Raw genomic sequence first — 22,254 nt, 5'->3', positions numbered from 1 at the left:
TTAAATGGTGTAAAATGTCTATCGGTCTATCTCTAAAATTTCGTAGACAGTGAGAAAAAAATCATTGAAACGCTACCACACCTTGTACGGGCGGAAATGTAGAGTTTGGAAAACATAAATGCTGGAGGATAATTTCAAAAGAAAAAAAAGAGCTTGAGAAACGTTTTTCATTTTAACTATAAAGTTTGTGATTATTTTGATAACATCATTTGATCAAAGGATTGTTATTACCAGATAAACAAGGATACATACGTTTTTAGAAATCATGCATGTTTTACAACAAAGATCATTTCTCATCTTTGCTAATTTAACACCACAACTTTTAAGAAAAGCAGCTCAATAACAATCAAAGAGACAAAAAGTTGTGAAGAAATATTCCTTGCTATAGTTCAATAGCGCACTTAATTTCTCCTCGATTGATAATGAGTTTGTTTACAAATACTCATATTTAACTTTCTTCAATATTAAATCAGGTATTGATCATGCTTAGACTCGCCTAAACAGTGGGTATTTAGATATTTAATAAATTACGTGTTGTTCTTAACTTTTATGCTTAAACAATGGATATTATTTTTAACTTTGGCTTGTGTTTTTGTTTCGATCTCTGAGTAATAGTTCTCTAAAACAAATTTTGCCAGCTATCTTTTAATTTTCTTTGTTTCCAGAATCGACATGTTAAGAAAATTATAAAACAGCAACAGAATTGTCCCAAACTTTGCAAACTGAACTATTATCATTTTATCGGTGTTGATAGAAATTACTTAAAATAAAGTCGTTATTATAAAAGCAGTTTTAGATTAACTGTGTATTGTACTTTTTATGCAAATGTACATGTGTATCCCTCTTATTTTTTCGGTTGTCTCGCACTTTCGTTCGTTCGAATAAGTAATATCTTTGAATCTAATAAAGGCTAAAACCAATGATTGTTACTTCTTTTGTTCTCCTTCCTTACTATATGGAAGTCATAGCTTTTTATGTAGCATCGTCTAAATTGCTTTATTAAGAAATTCTAGTTCTTCTTCTCATGGGAAATTCAGAATCTTGGATCAAATTTCATACTGCAATTTCTGTCTTGTAGGGATATTATCAAAGTTAAAAAAAGTTCTTATGATGTGACAAATTCGGAAAAAATGAATTATTTTGATATTTTTATAATTTGATTTGGAATTCAATTTTTATATTCCTCAAAATCAGCAGTCTAACACCCACTTTTCTACTTCTGCATCACAGTCTAATATCCACAATTCTAATTCTGCTTCTCTCAATAAAGTTGTTCTTCCAGCAGTTTCTGTTTGAATACCATTTAATTTATCTCTAAGTTATATATCTTTAACTTATTTTTAAAACTCTGTTTTCCTCGCTTTCTGTCCTTCCCTTACTGTCAAACAGTTTTTGAGCTTTTTATACTTTTGATAAATTTTCGTGCTTATGTCTTTTCCCAGATGTTTTTAAATTTTCTTGTTTCTCTTTTTTCATTTGCTTATATGGCAAGTTGGCATATGGCAGGCAGTCTTCGTGAATACGTCTTTCCCGATCAATTTTTTTGATTTAGTTCTCCCTCCTCACAATATATATTGCTTTCCAAAGCCTCCAATATTTGCACCATTGGTTCTAATAATTACACCATGGGTTTCAATAAAAATTAAGGGAGCATATTCTTAGTCATGTAGCACTTAATGCCAAATTAAATGACGATATATGTATGCAAAAAGTATAATAAATGCCCAGCAAGCACAAAACGTTGAAACAACGTTGAAATAACGTTGATCAACGTCAATCAACGTTATTTCAACGTTGTTTCTACGTTGTGAGCTTGCTGGGTGTATTTATTTATTCTATATACTGTACATGTATATGTTATACATGTTCTTATCTACTTACGAAATATCCTAAGAAACATGAAAATTTTATGTAAATGGGTTGCACCTATCATTCAGTTTAAAACTGCATATAGTCAAAATAATTTCAAATATCACTCCAAACTATTTTTTAAAAGCTGCTGCAATTACTTCACATTTCTTTTCAAAGAATCAGAAAACGGAAAACTCTTTATATTCATGATAAAACTTGCAGTTTTAATCAAAATAAGTTTATCCATAAAAACTTTGCCAACTTTGGCCAAAAACCATCAAGAGTGCAGAAAGTGTGTTTCTGTAATCTGCACGAAAAAAGATGATCATAAAGTCCTTCAATATACTCAGAGTAATGTGAACTTCAAGGATGACGGAGTTCATTCGGAGATCTGCATATCATTGGTTTCTAGTTGAACAGTTGTGCCCAAACTCTACTAGTAGGCTGCAACTTCAATCAAGCTTTCAAATCGTTTATTTGCTCAATTGTAAAAATCTAGTTCCGTTGCAAAACTTGAAAGAACGCTACGGAATCATGATTTTGATCGTTATAACAACTGTAAATATGTGTTTTTTTTTTTTATAATTTTTGAGGGATATTGTCTGGCATCAAAAAATAAAGAAAGTTTTTAAAGATAGGTTTTTGTTTGAAGAGAATATTGTCAACTCATCAATAAAAACAGGTTAGTAGCTTTTCAGTGAACAGGTTTCAGAAGCTCTTCATTCCAATTTTAAGGGGTTTTAGGATAAGTACAAACAAAATCTTTTGCAGTTAGAGAATACAAACCATCTGCTTAAATGTGTCACCGAACTTAGCAGCAAAAAATTCTAAACCACAATATCCTATTAGAATATTCTTTGAACGTTTTTTCATCTACAAAAGGTATAATTTTATTCTCCAGAATTATATATGTACTAATCAATCAGAACCGTCAAAGAGTGGTTCCAATCAAGAAAGTTCTGAAAAGCACCCCTAATCCATAAAGCCGTTGCAACCCCCTCATGTTTTCACGGTTTTAATAGTATACATCGGTTAAAATCGTTAGCCAACTGGTGTTCTCAAACTTTGTTTAGCATCTGAATCTTTCAGGAAAGACTTTCGTTCATCCCTCCACGATAATTGTCTCCTTTGTTCTACTGTCTTACTTTACTGGGCCTTTGCGAGCCTTTCGCGTAAATTACTTTGTGCAGTTCCAGCATTATGATCGTCAATGACTTTTTGTTTGAAAACACTCTTTTAAAAAAAAATTTTTTTATAAAAGCACAATGTTTCATTAAAGGTTCTAAAACATTTCTCACCTTATGTTGACGATGATCAAGAAATTAACTTTTCATTAAAAATATGAAACGAAATTGGTGGTTAAAGAAACAAAACAATGTCTTAAAAATGCGATGTCATGCCAGACAGATATAAGTTTAGTTAGAATAAGCACTTAAAAACAGTTCATTTTCGTAAAACAATATTTTTCTATAAAAGCAATATAAAACTTAATAAGACAAACAATACTAAAATAGCCATTAAAATCGTTGCGAATAAAAAGTTAACAGCGCATATTTTTCTTGTTTGAATGGATTAAAACGTTTTGGATTAAAATGTTTTCTAAACGATATTTACCAATTATTAGCAATAATATACAAGAAAGTTAGTTATAAATAAAGGATGATAAATTTATAAACTACTTTTTGTTTTCTTTATTTCCTTTAAATGAAAATTTACATCACGTGTAAAGCAACTGTATTTAAATGTTATAAAACAACTCATTGAGAGACACTGAGCAATCGAAAGGCATTCATCTACCATAAAATAAAAATTAAACAAAAAAAACAAAAAAAAAGGGACATTTTGAAACTTATTCAAGCATATCTTGTGAGTGGGTACATCATGCTAAATCCAGCTCGGTAATCTTAAATATCAACATAATTTACTAATGATTAAACCAGTTTTTTACTAAAGTATGCTTAGGGTTGTTATTGTGCATAAATCTGCATTTTAACAGCCTATTTTCATCTACAATAAATTCTAAATGACATTCTAAAATATCTCAGAGATGTGCTAATTGATCCTTAAATGCAACTAAATTTTATTCTACCATTTCTAGATTGTACCGTCCTCAAACTGTACCGTCTCCAGATTGTACCATCTTTAGATTTACCAATTCCAGATTGTACCGTTTTCAGATTGTACGTCTACTGATTAAAGTTCTATAAAATCTATTGAAATTTATTCGAATTTTAACTGATGAGTTGAAGGAACTTTTTAATCCGTAGCGTGGTTTTTTCTTAGGGGAGAATTTTTAAATATTTTCGGTCGTTTTATGTCTCAATATGTTGATTAGAATTATAAACCAGTTTTTGAGATCACTACTGCATTTTAAAATTATCTATAAACATATATTTTCAAGAATCCCATCTACTCATTGATGATAAATTATTCTTATCCATATGTTGACAATTTGTATTGTAATGATTTTTAATGACAAAATGAGGAAGTAACTGGCTAAAGATTTGTGGATTGAGATAATTAGTCTGCAACGAGCGGTTAAAAGTTTTTACTACATGAAAAGACGTACTTACTAAAAATTTACATTCTAACGCTTGGGCCTTGTACGAACCAAGTGTCGAAAAATATCCACAACAAAACATGTGTTTCGTGAAAGCAAAAATAAAGCTTTAAACTTCCTCGATGTAACGGTAATAAATAACACCAATGGTAATTACGAGTTTAAAGTTTACAGGAAAGAGGCCATTACGAATATTCACATTAAACCCCACTCAAATCACGACCCCAAAATTTTAAGCGTAATATTTAAAGATTACGTTCACAGAGCTCACTCCAAATGCAGTGATTTACATTTACAAAAAGAGATAACTTTTCTAATTCAAATGTTCAACGAAAATCGTTGCGACAAAAGCCAACTGGTAGGTATTGCAAACCAAATTTGAAAAAAACGGACCTTAAATAAGAATAAATATCAATCCGAAGGTGACACCCTCCATAAAGTTTCATTAACGTGGATACCATCATTGTCCCCAAAATTAAGAAAAATATTTAGAAAAGTTGGATATAGAGTAGTTTTTAAATCTAATTCTAATTTAAGATCACTGCTAGCGTGTAATAACAAATCTAAATTACCACGCAATAGCCAACCTGGAACTTACTTAATTGAATATAACTGTTTAAAAAAATACGTTGGCGAAACAAAATTACAAATTAGAACTCGAACCCAACAACGTCAAAAAAGCTTAAACGAGGGCAACCATCATCAGTTTTCAATAGCCACACATAGTAAATCATGTTCAGAAGAAATTAGTTGGGAGAAAACTAAAACTTTTATAATAGAGACAAAAACATTTGATAGGAAGGTCCGTGAGGCTCTTGAGATACAGAGGCACCAATGCTCCCCTCTAACTGGCAGGATTAATCTCGATAATAGGCAATTTGTTAAAACTAATTTTTGGACACCATTTTTTACGTTTTTAAGTAAGGATAAAAAAGGAAGAAGCCATTGAACTGCTGACGTCAGTTAATTTTAAACCGTTTTTCGTAACTTAAAATAATTTTACGAGCTGATGATGCTGGTAACCATAATCCAGCGAAAATTTCTCATGATAACTTAATATTTGTATTTAGAGAACTCGTATTGTTTGATGTTTTTTTATTAATGTGTGTGTGTGTGTGTGTGTGTGTGTGTGTGTGTGTGTGTGTGTGTGTGTGTGTGTGTGTGTGTGTGTGTGTGTGTGTGTGTGTGTGTGTGTGTGTGTGTGTGTGTGTGTGTGTGTGTGTGTGTGTGTGTGCAACCAAAACTTTTACCAAATTTTTTGGCTAAAAACGTGTGGTTTATGCATGATTATATATATGGTATATATTTACTTCTTATAGTATTATGCAGTATTAACAATTACTGGTCATAAAACATTCAGCATTTATTGGTCAAACTTAAAAGCAAGAAAAGATAAAGCTAAAAGATCATCTTTTAGATTAAAAACTTTTTCTGATTAAGACTTTACCTATTCATTGTAGTACTAAAAGTGCTGAATTACAAACATCTTTTTGTATTCGAATGGGTTGAGCGCCGTCTTTTTGTTAGATAGTTGCTGAGAACTCTTCATATAGCGAATCAAACTTTTGATAATTTTTTAAGCTTAGATGTAAATGAGATATAAAGCGTGATACTTGCGCCACATCCTAACTTTGGAACCTTCATTGATTACATCAGAGCCTATTCAGTAAAAAGGTTTTTTAGAGAAAAATTTAATCAGTTTTTTAATGATGCTTCACAAAAGATTTAACAAAAGATAACATGATAAACAATATTTAATTTTTTCGTCAAGCAGCGATTGATTTATTACACTGAAAAGCGAAATTCAACTTTTTTTTAATGGCTTAAGTATAAACGTTAACTTGATAAATGTCTTTTTTAATAAGTTATAAGTTTGATTGGCATGGGACAGAATTATACAAAATTTCAATAAAAACAGAGTGTGATTTTCAAAAATTGAATAATACGGAGAATGCTATTATAATGTAACTACTTAAATGATTTTTAAAAAAACTTAACTATAAGTAAAGAATCTCACTTTTTGGTCTAAAACTAGGATATGCAAATATCCCTTTTTGAAAGGCAATTATTTGGAGCAGAAGATTTGCCATATCAAAGTTAACTATGGGATAAAACAAGAACAAATGAGTTTATTTATTAGATTTTTAAAATCTCTTAGGAAAAAAAAAAATTGTCGGATTGTTGTTACAGAAAATATAGCTTCCTTTAGAAAAAAGAAAATTTGATAGCTTTTTTTAATTCTTCTTTTCAAGCAAATATATCATAAAGGATTATAAAGAATTATACAAGATTGTAATTTATAAAAATGTTTTAAGTTTATCTTCTTATTTCCAAACATGTAACAGATTGTGAAAGATGTTTTACATGGAATTTAATTAGTTTCTGTTTAGCAATGATTTCATAATTCATCCTGCTTACTCTTCCTCGAAACTCAACAGATGTTGTAAAAAAGTTTATCAATCTGTCATCAAAGTATAATTTGTACCACAAATCTTCTGAGTCTGCTGATGCATCGAATACTTCATTCGAGAGAATTATTCGAGCATCTCGAATAATTCTCTCGAATGAAGTATTCAATGCATCAGCAGACTCAGAAGATTTGTGGTGATAAATAAAAGTTATAACAATTCAAAAGAATTGTGCCCGCAGTCATAACTTTCAAACAAGGCTAATTCCCAGCTGATACTATTTTTTCAAAATATAAACGGTATAGATTGCAGATTGCATGTTTTCTATTATTCTTATGAAACAGAGGTTTTATTGCTTCTTTGTTAATGAAAATCTTAAAAATTTATTTAGCTGACTTAACAGAGTATGTTGAGAAAGTATCTTGGCATTTCTTTTCAACGAAATAGAAAATCCAAATAATTTTGTTACAGCAGTTAAAATTTTTTTGAAAGAAGAAAAAGCGAATTACTTTAAGTTAAAAGTAATAATAGTAGGTCTTTACATAAGCTGATTAAGTTTTTTTGATTGATCCCGTCAACTAAATAAAAAGATGTCTGATAATTTGTAAAGGATTTGAGGAAACCATTAAAAGAGGAGAACTTGTTAAAAGTTCGTGTATTTTTTTGGAATATCGATATATGAATATCTATATGCAAACAATCATAACTTATGACGAGAGTTATAACTGGTTTTGTTTTTGTATTTTAACAAAATGGATGCATCCAGTTACATGACTAATGTAGCATGGTGATAAAAACACGTTATTAACACATGACAAGATGTAAACATGAAATTGTGGTGGTATGGTATTTTTTGTAACTTAAATACAGTTTTTTGCTGGGTTTTTTTTTGTGTGTGTTATTGTGATATCTATTTGAAAAACTCAAAGAAGTTTTTCAAGTGAGTAACGCATCATATTTAGACCTACTACTCTATAGCTTGTTTATTTGATAAGAACATAGTCAAAATGTAAATTTATATATGTATATATATATATATGAATAAGGGAAAATAATAAAATGCTTTTTCGACAGTTGAGGATTGCATCACTTTTTTTTTTTTTTATTATTATTATTTATTTGCCTTATAATATTATTTACATTAAGATATATAATATTATAAGGGCAGGACTTCAAGAAGATCGCAATGACCTTATCACGAAGCCCTTAACAAAAATCTATTTTCTTCTTCAGTAAAAACATCTATATACTATATAAAATAAATATATACCAAGAATATATAATCACTAATATCATAAATATCATAAATATATCATATATCATAATATATCATAAAGTTATATCATGAATATATCATAAATTTAATACTCTACATACTTTAGAAGTGAAACTCAAAATAAAACATGACAAATCAAGGTGTAGTATAGCAACTGAAAGTATTTTAAAAAAAAAAAAAAAAATCAAGAATATTTTTCGTTGAAAAAATTATTTTTTTAATAGATTGCTTGAAAAAGGAATAGGTCAATTCAGATGAAAAAACAAAATTTGGCCGTACTATTTCGTTCCATAGAAAAGGTCCACGATAAGATATACAAAATTAAGCTTGTTTGTTTTTGCAAAAAGGTTTTTTAAAATGCTATTATTACGTAGGTTATATTTATTTTGTGGTTTAATTTTGTAATGGTTAACAAAAACATCGGGGGATATAAGTTCTTTACATTTGTACATAAAACATAAAACATTAAATACATTTAGTTAATAAACATTTAATGTGTCCATTTCTTTAAAAAGCGGTTCAGAGTTCGAAAAAAGATTTTTTAAATTTATTATCCGAGCTGCGTGTTTCTGATGCCGATAAAGAGATTTAAGTTTAGTTTTATGTGTACTTCCCCATATAATGTTTGCATAATTGATATGACAATGAATAAAAGAGTAATATAATTGTGTTAATTGCTTTTTGTTTAAAATACCTCTAGATTTTTATAGAATTCCAATGCTTTTTGCAACTTTATTATAAATATTATTGATGTGTGATTTCCAAGACAGATTTTCTTCAATAAGAACTCCTAAAAATTTTGTCACTTTTTCTCTTTTTAGGATGACATTGTCTATAAAAAGTTCGGGCATATTTACAGGCAGTATCTGTTTTTTAAAGTTTGGATGGAAAAGCATCCATTTTGTTTTTTCAATATTTAAAGATAGTCTATATTTTTTAAACCAAAATGAAATTTTTTTAAGTTCTCTGTTCATATTATTAAAAAGTTTGTTTATATTTTCATGTGATTGAAACAAGTTTGTGTCGTCTGCAAAAATTATAGTCTTCAAATTGGATGCTTTGTTAAGATCATTTAAATGAAAAGAAGTAGTCCAAGTATGGATCCTTGCGGGATACCATATGCTATGTTCATTAATGTTTGAGGTTGGGAATCTTTGCTAAAAACAAATTGCTTTCGGTTGGAGAGATAACTTTTGAACCAACTTAGAGTTTTACCAACTATGCCATAACATTCAAGTTTTTTAAGCAAAATATTATGATCGACCGTGTCATAAGCTTTTGACAAGTCAATGAAAACACCAAGTGTAAATTTTTGATTTTTAAAAGATTCGTTAATACAACGTGTTAATTGGAGAATAGGATGTTCGGTTGAGTTTTTTTTTTTAAAACCGAACTGATTTTCATAAAGGAGTTTATTGGTAATTAGGTATGTGTACACTCTGTTATACATTATTCTTTCTAATATTTTTGAAAAAACTGGAAGGACAGATATAGGCCTGTAATTTGTTACATCGGTCGGGTCTCCTGTCTTAAAAATAGGAATTACTTTTGCTATTTTCAGAGAGTCTGGGAAAGAACCTTGTTTAATGGATGATTTAAAGATTTTGTAAAGAATATCTTTCATGACGTCATAAGAGTCTATCACAATATTTCCATGTATACCGTCAGGTCCTACTGACTTATTTCTTTTTAACGATCTATAAGCTATATCGAATTCCTCAAGCGTTAGGTTTGAAAAATGTAAGGAGTTTGACGTTTGAATTTCATCTGTTAATTTATAATTTGTTAAAGGGATTTTGTTTGATAAATTCGCTTCTACAGTGGAAAAAAATTTGTTAAATTCAGTCGCAATTTCATTAATATCATTAGTTATTTTATTTCCAACTTTAATTGCAAGTGGAAGAGAGGTTGAACTTACTTTTTGTTCTCCTGTAATTTCCTTCATTAATTCCCAGATGCGTTTTAAGTTATGTTTGTGCTGAGAAAGTGAATTAGAATAATTATTTTTTTTTTGCATTTTTTCGGAGTTTTTCAAACAGATTTTTGTAGTTTTTGTAATTTTGTTTATGCTTTTCTAATTTAGTTTTTAAATATTTTTTATACAACTTTTGTTTTAGTTTCGAAGACTTTTTTAGTCCCTTAGTTATCCAAGAAGATAATATGTCTTTGGTTTTGATATTTATTTCACATATTGGAAAATTAGCGTCATAGATTTTAAAGAAAGTTTTATAAAACGTGTTATAGATCATGTTTATGTTATCATTAAAGTTTATGTGATTCCAGTCTTGCTGTAGAATTTGATCTTTGAATAGTTTTAAGTTACAGTTATTAACAATTCGCTTTTTTATTGTCATTTTCCCCGCGCTTTTTATTTGATAATCTGATTTAATAGAAAAAAATATGGGAAAATGATCAGAAACATTAGTTTTTATAATTCCTTTTTTTAAAGATTTATTAAAATAGTCAGTGGTTAATATTTAATCAATTAGAGTCGAGGAATGGTTTGTAATTCTAGTCGGTCCATCTATTATTGGTATGGTACCCATTTCAAATAAATTGTTATAAAATGTTTTTATGGTTTGGTTTTCGCTATACTCAAAACAATCTAAGTTGAAGTCACCCAAAATATAACTTTTTTTTTTTCTCTTGACTAGCTTTTTCTATTAGATTGTATTTCAAAAATTTACCAAGATTTTCTGTTCTTCCAGTCGGAGGCCTATAGCAACAGCTGATTAAAAATTTTCAAAGTTCTTTTTTAAACTTCTAATATTCACATGTATGACATTAAAATAATCACTTTTACCACTTTTATCCACTCCTATAAAATTATTAACTTCATTTGGTTGAAAGTAAGAGCATACAAATTCAGGCATATTAATTTCGTTAAAGTAATTTATGTCTGGATCGAATTCTTCATCCGATCTAAAATCATTAATTTGAAAAAATTTAAAGACATTCTCAAAATTATTATTTTTCGAATTCATATTTTTTTGTTATTATTTACTTTTTTATTCTGTTAAAAGTAATCGTGAATAAACTTTGTTTTAAGATGGCTTAGTGATTATTTTATTGTACACAACTTTAGCGAATTTACCTGATGCTCGTAGATCTTTTGCCTGTTGGAAAAGTTGTTTACGAATACTAGTTGTCCGCTCGCTGAAATCTTCGTTTATATACAAGTTTTCCTTCCACAGCTTCTTTTTCTTGTATTTTTCGAGAATGTTTTCACGATCTTTAAAATTTAGAAACTTGACAATAATAGCTCGCTTTCTACGCTTACCTTCTTTGTGTTCTTTTCTTCCAGCACGATGCGCTCTTTCAATTTGTATACCTTCTTTAATATCCAGTTTTTCTTTCAGTAGATTCTTAATCAATTCTTCGCTTTTCTCCCATGTTTCGCCTTCGGTTTCCTCAATACCTTCAAATCGCAAGTTGTTTCTTCTACTTCTGTCTTCTAACTCAACAATTTTATTCTTTAGTGCTTCATTTTCTTCGTTTAGATGTTTTTGATCTAGTTGACTTAGTGCACTTTTTTTAGTATTGTTTAACGTTTCCTTTATTGTTTCGTATTGTTCACTAACAAATTCGATAGTTTTTTTTGTCTCATTAAGTTCACGTTTTAATTCTTTGTTTTCATCTTTTATAATAATCAGTTCGCTTTCTAACTTTTGTATACGATCATTAAAGATTTTTAATATCGTATTTTCATGAATTTCTAATAAATCCTTTACTTGACTTAAGGAGAATTTGTTTGTCATTATTTAAGAGTAGGTTTGTTATAAAGATTACAAATATATAAATGGATATGGATGAGAACGTTCGCAAAACTAAACAAAACTAGAGTATACCTTTTACAGCCGCCATATTGCGATCTAAACTTTGCAGCAAGCAGTGCTAAATATTGACCAAGGGTATTAGAAAGCTACTAAAATGTGTTTTAGTTTATTGTTAAGCGAAAAGAAACGTAGAACTACAAGTAGCTTAATACTAAATTAAAAAGTAAAACGCTCAAACTTTAATTACAAATTAACAAATTTTATTGCATAAATCTTGCCGATGAAAGTTTGAAGAAAAGAATTACACCAAAATATGAATTGGAAGCCGTCGGGTACGACTGGCAAATGTACGACTCACGAAAAAATATTTTTAAGATTTTTTACCTTTCGTTAAAGATGAGACTGTTATTAAAGTGAATTTTTTTTTACAGCCATAATTAATGAAAATTTAATTGGATATCACAAAAAAAGAAAACACTCAAGTTCTTCTGTAAACAGCTCGTTTGAAATCATTTCTGTTTAATCCAATATCGAAATACTTTGGCATTGTTTACGTAGTTGTTACTTGTACATCAAAAAGATGACCTTTTACTTTTATCTTATAGTTTAATTTTTGATAGTACTATGCATCATTAACAACCTAAAGCTGAAGCTGAAATTACTGAAATTTTCAATACTCTTCGGTCAAAGTTATTAGCAGGAAAAGAGGAAAGTAAAAAGTCTTCTTTTTAATGTACAAGTAATAAATATGCAAACAAATTCTTTGTAGTTAAAATCTTACGTAGGGTTGTTTTACTATAATTCTTATTTATGAACAATTTTTTTTGCACTCGAATGGGTTGATTTATTTTACCCATTCTGAACGGCTTTAAGTTTCAAAAATTGCATTAGTATATATGGCGCTAGCATTTTTTAAAACCTTGTAATAAAAAAGGTTTAAAATTTGAATCAAAAATTAAATTTAAAAGAGCTGTGAATAAAAGTAAGCAAGTTACTACTTTTCCAATTTGACAAAAACATTTCTTCTTAGTTCCAGAAAGACTAAAATCAAGATAAGCATAACTTATCCTTCTATTTCGTAAAACTTTGAATGGTTTAAGATATACAGTCAATTTTGGAGCAAGAGGAACTCTACGAGTATATGACATTGCAAATTGAGTGGTTTCATTGACACTACCAATCTAAAAGTAACAGCTGTTATATCATACATGCTCATGTCTATTGACATACATGTTTTTGGCTATTTATAAGTACTTATATCCAAGTAAAGAAATTTGGCAATTTACCCTAAAAAATGTCTGGTTAAAAAGAATGTTAGATCCCAAATAGTCCCTGGAATCTTGTGAAGCACCAACAAAAGCACCATCAAAATTTAACAAAGATTTTTCTGGATCTATCATCAAAATTGCAGTTGACAAGTTAGAACTGAGATCCACATTTATGGTTTGCATAACAAACCTTTCGTCTCGAGATTTCACAAAGTTTAAAGTTAGCAAAGTGTTGATGCCATAACTGCCGCATTCTTAATCTGATAGGTTTAATGAAAAGGGAACTCCTAAAGAATATGCATAACTTTTTATAATCAATATTTACAAATACTCATATATTTAAAAAAAAAAAAAAAAAAGAAACTCAATAAACTTTTAGTTCAAAGAAAAGTATTCGAACTTGTTATATACGTGTAAAAACCGCAATTGCTATCATTTTTTTTTTTTTTATCATTTTATTAAGACAAGTACAAACACCATCCAGGTACTGAGCTCAAATGTTAACGTAAGTCAATGATAAATATCATAGCTTCTCAATAAATATCAAAACTTTGTCATAAGTGTTTTTTTGGAAACGATGTTATCGTTTTACATCGAAACAAACGGTATTCAAAACCCAAAATTGTATCATAACAAAAACGTTTCGATACGCAGGTGCTGAATAAAATCATTTTGCAATAAAATTCTCAAATATTTTGAGCTAAAAGTTTTTGTTTGAATTTTCTAATGGAAGTCACTTGATGCATTAAGTCAACTTGATGTAATGACAGAACTATCAAGTCCAGTTTTGATCTTTGGTCCTTGGTCAAACAGCTTTTATATAACTGTGTGAATGTTTATGTGTGTATATATACAAATATGTACATGCATTGAACACTTGTTATTATAAAGTTAACATTTATTTGTTAATCAGGCTGCCAATGGGAGGAAAACTTTCAAGCTGATTATTTAGGCACTATACCACTTATTCCCCAAGATACATGTTGCAAATTTTGAGCAGTTTTAATGATACTTTTCCAATAAAAAAGGAGTCGTGTCGACACATAAAGATACATTACGATATTAAATGATTTTTTTTTTTTAGTTTTTCTGAACAAAAAAAATTTTTTTTTTTACCTAACCAACTGCAATAAATTTGTTGACAAATGCACTATTTAATTTAAAAAAGAAATAAACAAAATTTTATTTGAAATTTTGATTTTTGATTTATTCAAGATTTAAGACTTAAGCTGAAGCAAAGAACATTTCAAAAGTCAAAACCAGCAATGTTTTACTTAGTAAATCATTGACTTGACATGTTAAACATGTAAAAGCTTTTAAAAATTTAGAGTATGAATGGTCTTAAATTTTTTAAATTTTTTGTTTTCTTTAAACTCCATTCACACCCCTCCCCAAAATTAAATTTATTTAAAACAATTAACATTTTGCATACTTTAACAGGGATAGACCTCGTTTTCATTATAGGTCAAAAAATTATTAGAAAATCCATTAAAATACTTAATGTTGAAACATTCATGAACATTCATGTGCATCTCCATTAGTACTTACGGTCTTACTCAAAGTGATTCCAAATTTTGGTCGTTGGGCCTGGAATCCTTCATAACGTTGTTCAATTACAGTTTTAATACTAATTCAAACAAAAATTTTATTACTTTTGCTCAAAAAAAATCCAAAAACTTGCTTATTCCGAGAAAGTTTAAAACGTTTTTAATACAATTGGCGGCGACATTTTCATAGGCCGGGTGAATAAAAATGAGCAACTGCTTTTACTCAATAATTGGTCAGCTTTACGTGAATAAAAACTTCAGCAGTTTTTTTCATATTTTTATTCGCGTAATGGTAAGCAATTTACTCAGTAATTGCTCAATTTTACGTGAATAAAAACTTAAGAAAAGTTGTTGAAGTTTTTATTCACGTAAAGCTGATCAATTACTGAGTAAAAGCAATTGCTCGTTTTTATTCACCCGGCCTAATTAAACAACTTTTTAACTACATAATTTAATGCAAAATATTGAGAAACATTGATAAGTCTCTACAAATATTTTTATATACTTTTAAAAGAGAAGAAAAATATCGTTATACGTTTTATAACAATATTATACAAATGATACACCAATCATATCGCTAATATTGAAACTCAAACGATATCTTATCGATTTCCGATCTAATTGTATCGAATCATATAGAATTTCTAATCGAAACCAAATATCGGTTAGTTTCGATATTTCGATAACGATATGCAGACTAGAGTTGTTAACCGGAATATTTCGTACAATTCCGGAAAAATAAAATTCTTTCGGAAAGATATTGAGAATCAGGAATTTTTTTTTTTCGTACCGAATTTTACGAAACAAAAAAAACCATCGATGTTCATTTCGCAAATGCTACTTACGAAATGTCGCCTTTCGCAAGTTGAATTGCGAAATAAAACTATTTTGCTACATACGAAAGTAGCGCTTACGGAAGCCGCACTTGCGGAACGAGCTGTTTCGCTAAACGACCTTTTGAAGTCTATAACAAAATTTTGTTGGTCAAACGGATATAATTGTAAAAAATAAAATTTTTATATACCAAAATGTTTATAATAAAATTTTATTTTCAGTATTGCAACATATGAACATTTTAAGGTTTTATTTTTTGAAATAATGATAAAAAACCAAATTTCTTTCGAAACGAAACTCTTACGCACCACAACTTATGAAACGGTTCTTAACAGAAAAACACTTATGAAACGCGGCTAATTATAAATATTTAATTACCTTTTATGAATCAAATACGTATAATTAACTAGGTAACTAAAACACTAATTATTATAATATATTTAATATATTTAATCATAGAATATAACGGGGCCTAACGCCTTTGATACCAGAAAAATACGCATTTAGTTTTAAGTTTCGAATTCGAGTTCAATACTACTTATTTATCAAAAATACGCATTATATTATATTTGATCATAATCGGGTACGATATCGTACCCGAAAGATTTGTTTTTCATATTTCACATATTATTTCATTTGTCATAAAAAGCACATAATAACCCATTTGTTTTTTTCAAATAAAATTTGGTTTATGTAAAGCTGGTAAATCATATTTTGTTAATATTAAATACTTAGTTATACTTGGGTTTTGCCATAAATTGGCTTTGCTAAGTTCTTTAAAACTGTGACAAATTATTTTTTTTCTTTATTGCATTTATATTACTTTATGTATAAGTTATTTATCCTTAACTGTATATATTTCTGTTGTTAAACATGTATATATATATACTATATATATATATATATATATATATATATATATATATATATATATATATATATATATATATATATATATATATATATATATATATATATATATATATATATATATATATATATATATATATATATATAGTATATTGGAATCCATTGGACTTAAAGTAAGAGCTGTAATGTCTGATGGAGCAAGCCCAAATAGAAAATTCAATAATATTAATAAACTGGAAGTTTACAGCAATATAATAGTTGGAGTAGTTCCCTGTACATGAAACCATTTTACTCTAGGTAGCTACAAAACTAGTTGATATTTTGTATTATTTATCTCTCTAGTTATACATATACTAAAGTAGCGGCGCTACTCGACTTTCTCCCCCCCCCCCCTAATTTTATGATTGATTCTGATAGAGAATTTTATGCTGATTAAGAATCGTATAAAAACATGGGTCTCAAAATCAATGGAAAGTGCTCTAATTCGAAGTCAAAGTTGTAAAAAATCCCACTAAAAACCCTAATATTCGCCATTTTTTTTTCAAAACGCTTTCATTTTTAACGAAAATTAATTACCGTTTTATTGCGCAATAAACAAACCTGGTTTCCATAAGCCTTATAATTATTTTTTTTAAAGTATTGTAACGAAAGTGTTATAACGAAATGAAATTAATAGATTTCAAATAAAGGTTGAACGTAGAATGTGATAATGTAGAAAAATTGATGAATAATTATTATTGTATTGTACGCTGGTTTTTTTTATTAAAAAAAACGGTTTGAAGGTTACGTTTTCTAAACTTTACATGTGATAGAACAACAATGAACTGAGTTTCAAAAGTTCTTCTTTTAGGAAACAAAACTGTTAAATTCTTTTTTAAATTTTATTACAAAAGTACATTACTTGCAATATAGTTTATTCTCTAATAAATCAAAAAACGGTTATTTTCATTGCCACAAAAAATTGTGCAAGATAAACATACTTTAACGAATTTTTTAACGTAAAAACCGTGCTATTAATAATTTGCTTTTGTCAGCTAAAAGATCATTAACTTAATATTTTCAAAATGGCGAATATTAGGGTTTTTAGTGGGATTTTTACAACTTTGACTTCGAATTAGAGCACTTTCCATTGATTTTGAGACCCATGTTTTTATACGATTCTTAATCAGCATAAAATTCTCTATCAGAATCAATCATAAAATTAGGGGGGGGGGGGGGAGAAAGTCGAGTAGCGCCAAAGTAGTTAAGTAAATGATCTCAATTTCTATATCATAATCAGCATTATTAAAAGTTATATGAAGAGATATCATTCTGCTAAAGTAGTATCACATGTCTCCAGTACAGTTTTTACTGATTATCAGTGCAATATTTACTTATTTTTATCAGATATAGATTATATACAGAATTTTTTGTTCTGTTTTAGAAAAGTTAGAAAATAAATTAAAATTTTGAGCCAACACTGACATTTTATTGTTGCTAAACATTAAATTTTGTTATAAGGATTGCAGTTCTTCTATCTGTTTTTTGTTCTTTATTCGATAAGAGTTTGATTTAAATTAAATATGATTATAATTTGATATTTTATTACAAAATATGTCTTTATATATGAATATATATATGAATCTTTTTAGATTTTTTCATGTTGTTTTTAAATTTTTTGTTCGCGCAGTTCAAGTTATATATGTTGATAGTTTGCATATATGTTTATATTATGTTCAAAGTTAAAAAGTTTTTGATAAATATATGTATGTGGTAATATGTGTTATATAATTGTTTTATAAATTTGTTTTTAAAATAGTATAAAATGTATCTGTTGTGTATATAAATATTATATGAGGTATTTATATATGTTATGTAAAGTTAAATAAATATATTGTGTTTTATAGTTAGCATATATGTTTATATTATGTTGTTTACATGTTTTCAAAGTGTGTGACTTGGCAAACATGTTGAGCAAGATTTTGCGTAAAGTTGTTATTTATGTTACTAATGTTGTTACATTTGGCTCACCTTTATGTTGGTGTCTATTGTTAAAAAATATAAGTGGTTTTATTATTGAAACTCACTGCTTTTAATCATTTACTAAAAGGCACTCAAGAAAAATCAGTTTGCCGTATATACATTTTGTTTATATCTCAATTTGAATTTTTAGAACCATGACATACCAGCATGAATTGTTTTCTAAAAGCTAACATGAAATAATAATATTTAACAACTACTACTCTCTTATCATGACATCTTATCTCTATCAGATATATTGATTTATGATTCATATATGATGTTTTTCTTTGTATTTACTTATCCACTTATCCATTACATTTTTTCGTTTCAGATTTATCATATGATGGGTTTATACGATATAAAAGAGCAAATATATGTAAATTTATATGAATTTTTTAAAAACATCTGTTAATAATTAGTCCAGTCAACGTTCCAACTTCAATGTTCCATATGTCATTTTTAAGTAGTTTCTAGGCTTTTCTAAATGTGTTTCTTATTCACATGGTTTTACAAGCAAGGTCTGCAAGCAAATTTGAGCTGAAAATTTTTTTTTTAGCCTTTAAGGAGAATTGGCGTTATTCTTTGTTTAATTTAATTTGCTTAAAATATAGTAGTTCTAATAAATAAATGTTTGTTCTTGGTTTTTTACTCATCTGTTTTCAGATTCTTATAAACTAGGCAACTCAGCTAAGCAAGTTTTGTTTTATTTTTTAGTGCAATTGGAAAGAGCTGAAAGTTATTTTTTAGAGCAATTGAAAAGAACTGAAGTGCTTTTTAGTTACTTCACACAGTGTAACTGATACTGATTTGAGTAAGTTTACGATTTTGTTTTATTTTATATTGGATTTACTTCATATTAGGTATATACTTTATGTATTTATTATGGAAAACTGACTGTAATCTGTTGGCATGAAAGTTTATAAACATAAATCTGCCTATATTTCAGTATATTTTATATTTCTCTGTATCTATATAAATATTCTTTCTTAGAAAAAGTAACAGAATAGAAATAATAAAAAAATTCCTTTAGAAAGTAGTTGAAAAAAAAAATGATATTTTTCCATTTTGCATTGCAGTCTAGATTCTTTGTTGAATTAAAAATAGTTGATGTAAATAAATATTGTTTAATATTTTTGATAAATGACTAATGTGTATAAACATATAAAAAGATATGGACTTCAATAAATCTTAAGTTTAAATAAAGTCTTTGATTAGAAAAGATCACAATTTGTAAGATTCTTTTATGTTCATTCATTCAGCTGTAACAATAGTAAGATTACTGGTAATATGTTTAATGATAATAGTGAAATTGAAATAGATAGTATTAGGCTCAACAAAGTTACTAATTTAAATGCTAATAGGCAACTTGAAAAAAGTTGTCAAATGAAAAAAATAGATCTAGGCTGGATGAAATTAATTGTTGTTAAAATGTAAAAAATGCTGCTTGGTTAGCAGAAAACTTACTTGACAGAATTCAGTGTCAAGCAGTGTTAATGTCTGTTATTTTGATTTTACTTTAGACACTTTAGTACAAAGCAAAGCATGAGTTTAACTATTTATAGTAACAATTAACACTTTTAAATTTAAATAATTTAAATTTTTTTACAATTTCTATTATAATCATATTCTTTTTTTCATTTATTATTTTTTTTTTTTTTTTTTAGTTTGTCTTCCCTTTGTCATCTCTTGATTAGTTAGCTTACTGTTGAAACATGGTTTTAATTTTGTAAATTTAGTATGATGTGATATTTACTCTATTAATCATTAGTCAACAGTTACAGAGAAGCTGGAGCTTAATTAAGAAATGCTGGAAATTAGCTTTTAATCAAGGTAAAAATAATTTTGTTTACTGGTAACATGATAAAACCAGTTACTACTATTTATTACGTGTTTTTTTACTTTTGTTAACATGCTGCTTTGGAAACACTTTCTTTCTCTCCCTCCCTCTCTCAGATGAGAGGGAGATTTAATAAAACTTATGTAATTAGTGAGCTCTTACGTATTTCTTAATACCACACATTTATAAGAAATATTTTACAAGTTGCTTGCTATTTTATGATATAGTTGCTCAAATTGTTTAACTATAATTGTCCCTTGATTGTTCAAATATTGTAATAAATAAAATCTTTTTAGACCATGTATTTAAGTTAATAAAATATCCTATTAAGTTGTGGTGCTATTTGCCAGTGTTACTATATTGTGTTGTCTAGCCTTTTTATAATCTTGTTATTATTATTATTATTGTTAGTATTATTATTATTATTATTATTATTATTATTATTATTATTATTATTATTATTATTATTATTATTATTATTATTATTATTGTTATTGTTATTATTATTATTATTATTATTATTATTATTGTTATTATTATTATTACTATTATTATTATTATTATTATTATTATTATTATTATTATTATTATTATTATTATTATTATTATTATTATTATTATATTTCTTATTATTATTGTTATTATTATTATTACTATTATTATTATTATTATTATTATTATTATTATTATTATTATTATTATTATTATTATTATTATTATTATTATTATTATTATTATTATTATATTTCTTATTATTATTGTTATTATTATTATTACTATTATCATTATTATTATTATTATTATTATTATTATTATTATTATTATTATTATTATTATTATTATTATTATTATTATTATTATTATATTTATTATTATTATTGTTATTATTATTATTATTATTATTATTATTATATTTCTTATTATTATTGCTATTATTATTATTATTATTATATTTATTATTATTATTGTTATTATTATTATTATTATTATTATTATTATTATTATTATTATTATTATTATTATTATTATTATTATTATTATTATTATTATTATTATTATTATTATCCTATTTCTACTAACAATAAAATGCAAATATTACTTTTGTAATTAAAAATTGTAATTTATTTTTTCATTTCTTTTTTTAGGTATTTGCAGGCTTTGCTTGACTTCCCTTTTCTGGTACCTGTGTTGTGACAGATTTTAAAAAGAACTCAACTGATGTTAATGCGGTCTTTATGTCGTTAACTATAAGCAATGACGTTGCTGTTAGGGAATCAAAGTTAAAATATTTATAGATAAATTTGTATTTAGTTTTTCAGATAATATATCAAGTTATTAATGTGTTTTTATTGTTATTAATGATTTAATAACTCATAATCCATATTACGGGTTGTTTACTGCTAGTCATTATCATTATGTTATTAATTCATATTAGTTAATAAAATTGTATTGAACATTCTATGTTTATCGTGTTTTATACGTGTTTAAATGCGAGTTTGATACTCAGTAGGCGTCGTATTGTATACCTGTCTTAATACGCATCTGATGTCTATTTTTAATGCGCGTTCGACACGATAAAATGGCTAACATATATTCGTAAATAACGCGTATTCTGGAAAGTTTTAAATGCGCATGTAATACCAGCAAAATATCGTATTGAATATTCTCTGATTGTCGTGTTTTATACGTGTTTACAAGAGTTTCAAATGCGAGTTTGATACTCAGTAGGCGTCGTATTGTATACCTGTCTTTATACGCATCTAATGCGTATTTCTAATGCGTGTTCGACACGATAAAATGGCTAACATACATACCACAACGATACGTAGTTAAACGAGTTTCTAATGCGCATTTACAACTAAATTTGCCGACTGGGAATATAATTTTTTTATTAATATTTATTAGATGGTTTTAACTCGTATCATTTTTCACCCACTTATAATGTTTGCTCATTTATTGCGGACAAGGATCAACACTAGAAATTGATTACATCAATCGCTGTACTATTTATTTATTTTGTTTAAAT

At 27.3% G+C, this 22,254-nt stretch overlaps 1 long non-coding RNA gene across 9 annotated transcripts; it reads left to right on the top strand.

Moving 5' to 3' along the window:
- The first annotated feature begins 16,002 nt into the window (after positions 1–16,002).
- Positions 16,003–21,571, top strand: LOC149884404 (uncharacterized). 9 transcript variants are annotated; one of them, XR_016455231.1, is made up of 5 exons: positions 16,003–16,222; positions 18,723–18,767; positions 19,106–19,202; positions 20,056–20,221; positions 21,374–21,571. It is a non-coding gene; the product is annotated as an uncharacterized LOC149884404 (long non-coding RNA). The 9 variants fall into 9 exon arrangements; XR_016455230.1 differs by lacking the exon at positions 16,003–16,222 and adding an exon at positions 16,539–16,687; XR_016455232.1 differs by lacking the exon at positions 16,003–16,222 and adding an exon at positions 17,441–18,355.
- The last annotated feature ends 683 nt before the right edge of the window (positions 21,572–22,254 follow it).

Source organism: Hydra viridissima, unplaced genomic scaffold, assembly GCF_058129835.1.
Source record: "Hydra viridissima isolate aposymbiotic clone 2 unplaced genomic scaffold, HvirCarnegie_v1 scaffold_8, whole genome shotgun sequence".
Lineage (NCBI taxonomy): Eukaryota > Metazoa > Cnidaria > Hydrozoa > Anthoathecata > Hydridae > Hydra > Hydra viridissima.
This window is presented reverse-complemented; position numbering and strand designations above follow the sequence as displayed.